The sequence below is a fragment of the Lactuca virosa genome, chromosome 6 (assembly GCF_052849685.1).
Source record: "Lactuca virosa cultivar CGN04683 chromosome 6, Lactuca_virosa_CGN04683_v6, whole genome shotgun sequence".
NCBI lineage: Eukaryota > Viridiplantae > Streptophyta > Magnoliopsida > Asterales > Asteraceae > Lactuca > Lactuca virosa.
The window spans coordinates 192,025,547-192,036,424 of record NC_136431.1 but is presented as its reverse complement, the minus strand read 5'-3'; positions in this window follow the sequence as shown (position 1 = coordinate 192,036,424).

Here is a 10,878-nt window from a genome sequence, read left to right as displayed (position 1 = left end):
TCATAAGTATTGTGAGTATTTAGGATTGGGAAGTAATTAGGCATTTTAGACACAAATATACACATTGCGGTCTTGATGTAATGGATGGATTGTAAATGGATTGTCTTAGGCAATGTTGGTAATGGAGGTTTAACTTAAAAGATTTGTTTTGCTTGAGGGCAAACAAAAAACAAATGTGGAGTATTTTGATATTTCCATATTTATGTTGGATTAGGTGTCTAAGCTCATAACTATAATTCGTATATACTTAAATTGATAGTAGCATAGTCCTTTTGGGTTGCCCTCAAAACTAGCAACTAGACAGATGATTTTGGAGAATGAGGTTGATTTATTATTTGATAATAAATTGAAATAAATAACTTGTTAATATATTATGAAATATATTAACTAGAAATAGTAATATTTAATTAATATTTAATCAGAAATTAATTGAAATTAATTTCAAGATTAAAAAAATTAATTAAAAATGCAGGGACTGAATTGTAATTGTTCAATAGTTGAGCATGAGGCAATCTAGAACCATCCATAAGGTGCCGACGATTTCTTGGAGCCTAAGGGTTCTAGAATAATCCCTAAGTGGATAATTACCCAATTTAAGATAATCTTGGATTTGGGCTTCTCTAGGGTTTTCTGACTACACTATAAATAGGGTATAACCCTATAATTTTTGGCTAACCCTCTTTAGAAGAGATCCAGCCGAAAATTTCAAGTCTTCTTCTCTTTCTCAATCATCTTCCATAGCTAGTGTTGGGTGTGAACCATTAGAGGCATGACATTTGTGACGCTTGCTCTCAAGGCTTCAACAACACAAGGTTTTCATTGTTATTACTAGATAACAATTGTGGTATGATTTTCTTAACCCTAATTGTGTATTTTGATTATATTCTAGTGTACTAGGGTTTCTACTTTGTTGTTCAATTTTTATGTTCGATTAGAGAAAACGTAGATCAAAATTATTTAGGGTTGCATGCACACATAGAATTATTTGTTATGCTCAAAAAACCATCAGTGGTATCAGAGAGTAGTTTTAGTTTTCTATTGATATGATACAATGGTGAAGTTGAACAAGGAGAAGAAAACATAATCGCCATTTTGTTCATCAAACACATCGTGGTGTTCTTCGAACACGGCGTGGTGATTATAATTCACAGCGTGTTGAGCTGTCAGATCTGAAATTTTGTGCCTTATGCCTAATCTAATTTTATATGATAATTACTTGCTATTCTTATCCTCCAAATCCGATTTTGGTGTATCGATGATGATTAATTAAAAGCCAAGAAGTTAGGAGATAAGTATTTGAATTAATTAATTGTTTTTTGTTGATTAATATGATTATTTAAGTGTATAAATAAATCTAGATATTAATCGAATTGAATAATTAACGTCAAATAATTGGTATTTTGAAAATTTTAAAATACATCATTTTGGATCTTATTATTAATTTAATTAAGAAATTAATTAAAGGACAATTAATAATCCATAAAATCGTTTAAATTTAATTAAATTAAAAGTTTAATTTATTAAATGATTAAACCCTTGCAATTTTAAAATGTTTTAAAATTCACCTTATACTATATATATTATTAAAAGTTTAATATATATTATACATATAAGAAAAGTCAGTCGAACCGCTAGTACGCCTCATTCATGAAGCCGATCTATAAGGTGAGTTTAAGGAAGCGTCCTATAAAAAGACCGCCATTGGGTATCCACTCTTACCCACCGCTCCCTTGATTGGTGGAGGGTCGTTAGCCAAACGGGTTTGATAGGACATAATCTCATTAAAATTATCATGATATAAAGTAACTAAACTATTTTAAAATCCCACTCTTAGTTACTTTAGGAAAAATGTGAATTTGATTCCGATCCATGAAATTGCACATTACACTTTATAAGTCGTTAGTGGAGTGTGTGGTTAACCGGCACACTAATGTGGGACTAATAAAGTTGGTAATGGATGTCTCGAAAATTATCGTTGATTAATGGAGCGTGTTTGGTTAACCGCGACATTAAAACGAGATCATAAATGACATCGAGAGTGTCAAGCTAAATTGCATGGTTATTCACATCTCGTTTGTGATCCCCGGCATACCACTCACAAAAGTGAGAGCATAATCAAGATTAAACATGTCATTGAATAGTTCAATGAATCTCAAATAATCTAGGAGTTTCATGAAATTGAAATTTGTAAATGCTTTACCTACGTAAAATAGATTCGAATTTAATTATGACATCCCTCTTCAAAGTTCGAATCGAAAATATGGATCCTAGCCTTAATTTAAATTTATGGGTTAATAATTAAGGATTAATGTCAGCTAACTTGAATTTTCTTTTCTCCTATTTTAGATGTCAAGTTCAGACAACAATGGTCTTCCTCGTTCTTCTAGGAATGCTTTTACTCTATCTGAATATGAACTTCCACATGTTGATCAAGGTGAAAGAATGTTCCCTTCTTCGAGCAATGGTGAAACTCGAGATCATGCTTCTTCAAATCTTCCTCCTCCCCCGCCTCCTCAAGTGACTCTCCCTAAGTCATGTTTTTTTCAAGTTGAAAAGTACGAAGTTACTCAAGTCTTGTTGGCATATAAACATCAAGATGGAAAGTCTGTGTGTGCGCATGTTCTAAAAATGAAATCGTACATTGGCAAATTGGGTATGTTGGGTGTCGTTTTCCCAAAGGAGTTGGCCATTGACTTCGTTCTACTTTCTCTTCCTGATTCATATAGTAAGTTCATTAAAGACTTCTATACGAGGGACCACGACGTGACCCTAATTGATCTAACACATATGTTGATTATTGATGAAGAAGAAATGCTTAAGAGCACAAGTCAAGAAAAAGTGTTTGAAGGATCTGAGTCCTAAATTTCCATGGACATTGACGATGGCAAAAATGGTAGTCCAGAAAATGTTTCTCTTCCCAATGGAAAGGGATCGACCAAGGTTAAACCGTTTGACCATATGGTAAAGAGAAAGACTAGTTCTGAGATAGTTCCGTGTGTTGACCCCAAGGAGTCCATATGTTTATATTGCCAGTTGAAGGGACATTGGTTGTGAAGCTGTCCTGACTACCTGAAAGATCTCAGAGATGGTAAAGTCAAGACGTATGACTCCTCTTCAGGATCTAAGAGAAAGAAGGAAGCTCAAGAAGAGTGAGCTGAATCTGATCGCGAGAAACGGATTTCGATTGCATGGTTTAATGATCAGAGTTTTAAAGCTACTACTTAGGAGTTATGATAATTTAATAAATTGCTTAGGAAATGTTTAGAAACATAGTTTTTATTTATGCATTGTAAGGCCAAGTTCCAAATTTTCATTTATTATCAATAAAAGTGAAATTTTGGTTTATATAGTTGGTTTACTTTATATTTCCTTGCAATGACATTTATGAAAATTGGTGGTTACATTTCTATTATTGGCAATATTAATTGTGGATTTGATTCTTGTTATATCGCTTGTGGTATTGTCATAATTAACCAAGTGAAAAGGAATTCTCATCACCCAAGTTTCAATTGGATAGAAACTGGGACTCATGCAATTTGAATTGCGGGATGTATGAAAATCATGATCATTAGAAGATTATGACTAGTTCATTGATTGCATGTTTATGTGAGTCAAAGTGAAGGACTAATGGATCTAGTACACTTTGATGTGGACTATTCAGATCCGCCACAAGGATGATAAAGTTATTCGTCATGATTTACTGATGTTTTCAGTAAATATGGTTGTGTTTGTAAGATTAAGCACAATTCTAATACTTTGAGAAGATTCAAAGAGTAACAGAACGAATAAGAAGAATCTAATAGGCAGAAAGATAAAGGTTTCTCCAATCAGAAAGGAAAGGAGAATACTTTAGTTTCATGTTTTTATGATCATCTTAATGATTGAGGAACTATATCACAATTGATCCTCAAAGAACATCTTAGTACAATTGTTTGGCTAAGAAGAGGAATCAGATATTGTTGAAATGGTTCAATCAAGAGATGAGTCATACTTTGTATCCAATTAAAATTTTAGAGTCATACTCTAGTAATTACAAATCGTATCTTGGAGCTTGTTTTGTACTAATTAGGTTTATAACACCTCATGAAATATGGAGTAATATTGTTTTCTTACTCTAGCACATTTGGCATTGGAAGTTGTGATGTTTTGGTTAAAACAAAGGATAAACTAAGACCAATTCCATGAAGTGTTTTCTTGTCGAGAATCCATACTACCTTTTGAATATGTGTTTTTGCTTATCAATGATTGTTCCTTGAGAGAAACTCTTATATGTCAAGAAGTCAGTGGGAGTCTTATTGATCTTGAAGAGTTTCATGAGTCAATTAAGAATAAACCTTTTAGTAATCACTAGCACACAACCAGAGGTTGATAACCTATCGTGTTAAGTTGACACATTCTTGTTTCTATGCACCTTCCAGTTGAGTTGGCAATGCTTATGAGTTATATGGTGCTCATTTGACTGCAAAAGGTAGAGCACGTTGGTCAGTGACAGAGTATTGGTCAATGGGGGTGAGCTGCTTAAACAACATGAAAGCGCTGGTAGGCCCTTGTGCTACAAGAGGGAAAGAAATTAAGAACAAGTAAAGTTCAGTCCATGAAAGATAAAGGTGGCAAAAGGTTTCGCTCTAATTTATGAAAATGATTATGAGGAAATACTCTTGCTAGTAGATTTTAAAGATTTGATCAATATCATTATGGTTAGTAGTTGTGATAATTGCATTCTCAAATTCGCAATATGATTACGGCATCCCTTTTCATAGTTCGAATTGTGAGAAATGGCAAGGAACTGTTTGAACGTTCATGACTTATAGCTATAAGTTCTGAAAGGTTCTAAACACACATATGCTATCTAATGAAGATGTATAAGCTTTAAGAAGTCTAGTTAAAGACTTATCGAAGAGTCACGTATTAGAAATATTCACTTTAGCAAGAAAGTCAAAGATTATTGGTTTCTAGAAGTTCATTTGATTTATGGATACATGTAAAAGCTAGTAGGAGCATAATTGTTATGCTAGTGGGAGCAAAATTGTTTGTCTGATTTAAGTTGTCATAATTGTTCCTTTTTCCCTAACGAGAAAAGTGATATCTGTGGGCCCTTCGATTATTTGATGATGACATCTAAAGTGATTGGCGAATCCTGGACTGAATTGATGTGTTTAATTGGTAGTCTAATTTCAGTTTTCATAAATCAGAAATTAGGAAGCAAATTTTGGACATAGAGATTGATTATAATCCATGTCTCATGTCCTTACGATATCTTATAGAACGGAGGAGTATTTGATCACTTATCTTAGGACACGTAACTGATTGGGTCAGAGTTTGACAACAGCTTTGAGAGCTACAATTTGCTAAACAGTTATTGAAGAATATGTTGGCAACTATAGTTATTAGACTTACCCAAGTGGGAGACTCTTGGATTAGGTGTCTAAGCTCATAACTATAATTGGTATATATACTTAAATTGATTGTAGCACAATCGTGTTGGGTTGCTCTCAAAACTAGCAACTGGATAGATGATTTTGGAGAATGAGGTTGATTTATTATTTGATAATAAATTGAAATAAATAATTTGTTAATATATTGTGAGAATAATATATTAATTAGACATAGTAATATTCAATTAAAATTTAATCAGAAATTAATTGAAATTAATTTCAGGATTAAAAGAACTAATTAAAAATGCAGAGCCTGAATTGTAATTGTTCAATAGTTGAGTAAGAGGCAATCTAGATCCATCCATAAGGTGAGGACGATTTCTTGGATCCTAAGGGTTCTAGAATAATCCCTAAATTGATAATCAGGAAAGTGGATAATTACCCGATTTAAGATAATATTGGATTTGGGCTTATCTAGGGTTTTCTGAATGCACTATAAGGTATAACCCATTGATTTTCGGCTAACCCTCTTTAGAAGAGATCCAGCCAAAAATTTCAAGTCTTTTTCTCTTTATCAATCATCTTCCATAGCTAGTGTTGGGTGTGAACCATTAGAGCCTTGACATTTGTGACGCTTGCTCTCAAGGCTTCAACAACACAAAGTTTTCATTATTATTACTACATAACATTTGAGGTATGATTTTCTTAACCCTAATTGTGTATTTTGATTATATACAGTGTACTAGGGTTTCTACTTTGTTGTTCAATTTATATGTTCAATTAGAGAAAACGTAGATCAAAATTATTTAGGGTTGCATGCACACATATTGTTATGCTAAAAAACCCATCAATTTATACATATATTTAGGCATTACTTGAAGACATGTTAAGTAATATTTTGGTTAATTGTAAAGATATTTGATACTTATTGAGTTAAATTACATTTTGCAGCTAAATAGCACGTTCTTGAGGAAAAAGGACCAAAATTGACGAATATTGGAACCTACAACGACTGGAGCTAATTCAGGAGCTTAATGGAGCTTAAAAGAAAGAAGAACGAAGAAAAGACACACCCCCACAGTGTAGCATAGAATAGCACATCGTGTTTGTAAGTAAATTCGCGATGTTGGTGCAAAGACATAAGTCACAATGTGAGATCTATTGCTGATGACGTGAACTTGATTATTCTAGAAGATTTATACGCGGAAGCCAAGTTTCCTTGCCAGATACAATTTACACTGACGTCACGACGTGAGACAGTAATTCTCATGATGTGAGGGACAATTTAAGGAAACTATAAATACTCATTTGCACATTCGACTTTGGGGGTTGGAATCTAATTTTCTAGAGTAATAGTCAGAATCAGAAGCCAGAGAAGAGCGACAAACAACCTTTGGAGGAGAAAACGTTTGAAGATTAAAGATTTGAATATCACACATCGCATTCGGTTTGCATTAATTAAATCATGTGAAATTCTTATGATTTTGTGTGTTTACTTTCTGCCATGAGTAGCTAATTTAGTAGACTTTTGTTTAGTTAGATGAAACCTAAACTATGAGTTAGTTTATTATTTTATGGATTATGTGAAGTTGGATTTAAGCTTGTGTTTGATTTTTGATACCTAGCATGATAAAGCTTTAATCTTTATTGCTTATATTAAAGTTAAGTGTAATTGAATGACTAATTTATATTGCATGAACTTGATTACCTAGTAGTTTATGAACATTAAATTGCTAGAGCTAGGATTCACCAAATCTTAGATTAGGTAATAAAGACAACAACTTTATCTGTGTTAGAGAACATAATTCGATCATAATTGTGTTTAGATAAAATATTACATAACTCACTAATTCTTAACAGTCAATTCTGTGTTTTCTTGTGTATGATCATTGCATAGTAGTTCATGAATTGATAAAATCATTAAGATATCTGATCAAGACTGCTAATAATATCTATTGTAGTAACCAATTTTATTAATCAATAAGTAAGAACTAACCATAGGAAAAAAGTGGATTTAAGACTAAACGAAAGTGTTTTTAGTATCTTGATAACACCCGTTCTTAATTAAGTGTTTATTAGTTTAAAGTTAATACGAACTTGCAAAATCAGATAAAAACACTTTTTAATTATTGTTTGATTTTAGATTAATTTTTAGTAATTATTTTAGTATATTGAATCTGTTACACATGCTCGATACCCAACTTAATTTAATATACTATATAATGACTAGGTACACTAACTATATGTGCATTAATAGATAAGTAGTTAGTGAATGGCCAATATATATGGTTTGGGCTAGGCAACAATGTATAGATGAGTTAGGGCATTTGACAATGTATTTTGTAGTCTATTGTGTGTGTTTGATGTTTTCGGTTTAGGCAATCTTTCGGTTGGGAAGTGACCGAAAACAGGTTTTCGGTCTGCCTGACCGAAACCTGTTTTCGGTCCAGTTGGGTATATATAGTCTTGTCAGGTTGTCAGTAGGTGGTTGATCCACAGTTGTTCATTACAGTTTTCGGTCCATTGAGTTGTATTAGACAGTTTCATGTGTTAATCGTATGCAAGCTCAAGTTCATTCAATCTTCTACTCATTTTCTTCTTTATTTTCATTTGCTTGATTAATCATTGGTATAGATCCTTCCATCAAGGACCTTACAATTGGTATCAGAGCAAAACCGGTGTCAATCAAGCTTGTTATTCAGTTCTCGGTTTTCACAGCTTTGTTCTTCACGTTCTCGGTGTCTAGGAGCTTACTATTTGCTCGAGTTTTAAAGATCAGATCACAATTTGCATCGTGTGGAATAGAGATCTAATTGGAATTCAGCTTTTCGATTGAATTCTCTGTGCTTTCGGTTGGATCTTCATAAACCGAAAACATATATTTAATCGTTTTCTGTCCAGATCTATCTTGTTTGAAGGCTGTGTTTGAAGTTTCAGTGTGTGGAAATCAATTTAGGATCGAAAATCTAAGTTTTTCATTGAAAACTATTAGTTTTCGGTTCAATCTTCAGAAACCGAAAATTGTTTTTCAAGTTCTTTAGAAACCGAAATCATTTTCTTTGAATCTTCAACAACTGAAAACCTATCTTCAACCGATTTCTGTCAGATCTAGTGTGTTTTGAAGCTGTAGTTGGTATTCTCGGTGTGTGGAAATCAAAATCAGATCGGAAAAACAAGTTTTTCATTGAAATTTGTGAGTTTTCGGTTTGAGCTTCAGAAACCGAAAACTGTTCTTCAACCGAAAATCATTTTTCTTTGAATCTTCAGAAACCGAAAACCTTTTGAACATCCTTAAATCGAAAACCCTTGATCTTCATAAACAGAAAACCTTTATCCTTCAAAAACCGAAAACTCCTCAACCTTGAGAAACTGAAAACCTCCTTAATCTTCAGAAACCGAAAACTCCTCAACCTTCAGAAACCGAAAACCTCCTTAATCTTCAGAAACCGAAAACCCCCCTTATCAATTCAACCGAAAACCTTTTTCCTTGACCTTTTTGTTTGTTTTTCAAGTTAATTTTTTTTAAAAAAAAAATTTAAAAAAAAAACAAAAAAACAAAAACAAAAACATCAAAAATCAAAAACAAAAATGGAATCTCAAAGCATGTCGGCTCACCATGAATTAGATGCGATTATGGGAACCACTTCTCGAATTCCACGACTTTTATCCGCAGAAGGATTTCCAGAATGGAAATATCGGATCGAGAAGTACATCAAAATGAAGGATTTCAAGATATGGCGAAGCATTCTTAAAGGTCCAATCCGCATCACAATCACATTGGAAGATGGAACCATAACTGACAAGCAGGTTGAAAATTACACGGATGATGATTTTGAGAGAGTCGAGGAGCAAGAAAAGGCTCTTGCCACACTTACCATGGCAATATCTCCAGAAATTGCTCAAGGTTTCCGTGAGTATACATCAGCAAAGGCCTTATGGGAAGCACTGATTGAAGTCTATGAAGGCAATGAAGACATGAAATAGAGTCGCCAAGACATGTTGCGACAGAAGTTCAATATGTTTAACCATGTCTTGGGAGAAACACTTGAAAATCAGTTGCAAAGGTTTATCACACTTACCACAGAAATGAGCTCTGCTGGTGTGATGGTTACAAGATCTGAGATCAACAAGAAGTTGCAGAATTCTCTACCAAAATCTTGGGATATGAATGTCTCAGTGATTAAAAAGACCAAAGATTTGAACCGTTTGAGTTTGGCTGAAACAATGGCGATCATTAAGGCTTGTGATCTCGATGATAAGCAAAGGGAGATTAATCATGTCAATTCATACTCCACAGCAAATCTTGGGATCCAAACCACCAACAACACTACTTTCTCAAGCTTCTCAACTCCTCAAGCTCCTCCAGTTTCTCATGTTCCTCAAGTTCAACCCTATGTGACTCATCAGCCCACCTCATACGTCATCCCTTCAATGCAACACATTCAAGTTCCTCAACCTCAGACCTCTCTTGAACAAGTTGGTTCTATTGTTGGTTCATCCTCAAATGCACCCATTCAATCTCATGGAATCAATTCTCAAGCTTCATCTTTGAAAGAAAAGGAAGAAAATCTGGCCCTCGCCACAGGTCTGGTGAACTGCTACAATGCTTTTGTGGCCGGAGAACTTTCCCCACAATTATCATTTGCTGACCTAGATCAGATCCATCCAAAGGATGTGGAGGAGATGGATATCACATGGCAAATGGCTATGGCTGTTTTTAGGGCAAAACAATTCTCCAAGAAAACTGGAAAGAATAACTGGAGTGTGAACTCTGACAAGAAAGTAGGGTTCAACAAAGGAAAGCTGAGGTGTTATAATTGCCATGAACCTGGACACTTTTCTTGAGAATGTCCAAAGCCAGATCGAAGGGAGAATTCTGAGTGAACCATGGTGCCGGTGAACAATGTCAACAGAGGATCATCTTCAAGCAATCAGACTGCTAACTTGGCTATGGTGGCTCAATCCTTTGATTGGGAAGATCAAATTCAGGCTCTGAATATTTCAGGACCTAAAAATGCGCATCTTGCTCAAGTCAAGGATTCTGTGAAGGAAGAAGCAGAGAAAGACCCTAAAGAAGAGATGATGAATCTTCAGTTTGCGTTCATGGTGCAAACTACTCCTGAGACAGCCAAACCCGAGGTCAGTGAATTTGGTTGTTCTCAATCTTGCATGAAAACTGTTAAATTCTTACGTGAGCAAATTGAATTAATCAAGAGAGAGAACGAGGACCTTAAGTATGAGGGTTACACACTTAGGAAAAATCAAAAGCCTTTAAAAACACAATTAGAGAATAAAACAAAGGACTTTAAGAAACTGCAAGAGGATTACAGCAACAAATGCGAGAACTATGATCATCTCAAAAGAAAATTTGCTGTTGTGACCGCTGAACTTGACTCATTGAAAAATCGTCTTGAAAATGCTGAATTTATTTTTAACAAATTCGATGGGTCAAGTGAAGTAGTTGCAAAAATGATAGAGGAACAGATGCAGTGGAAGGACATTA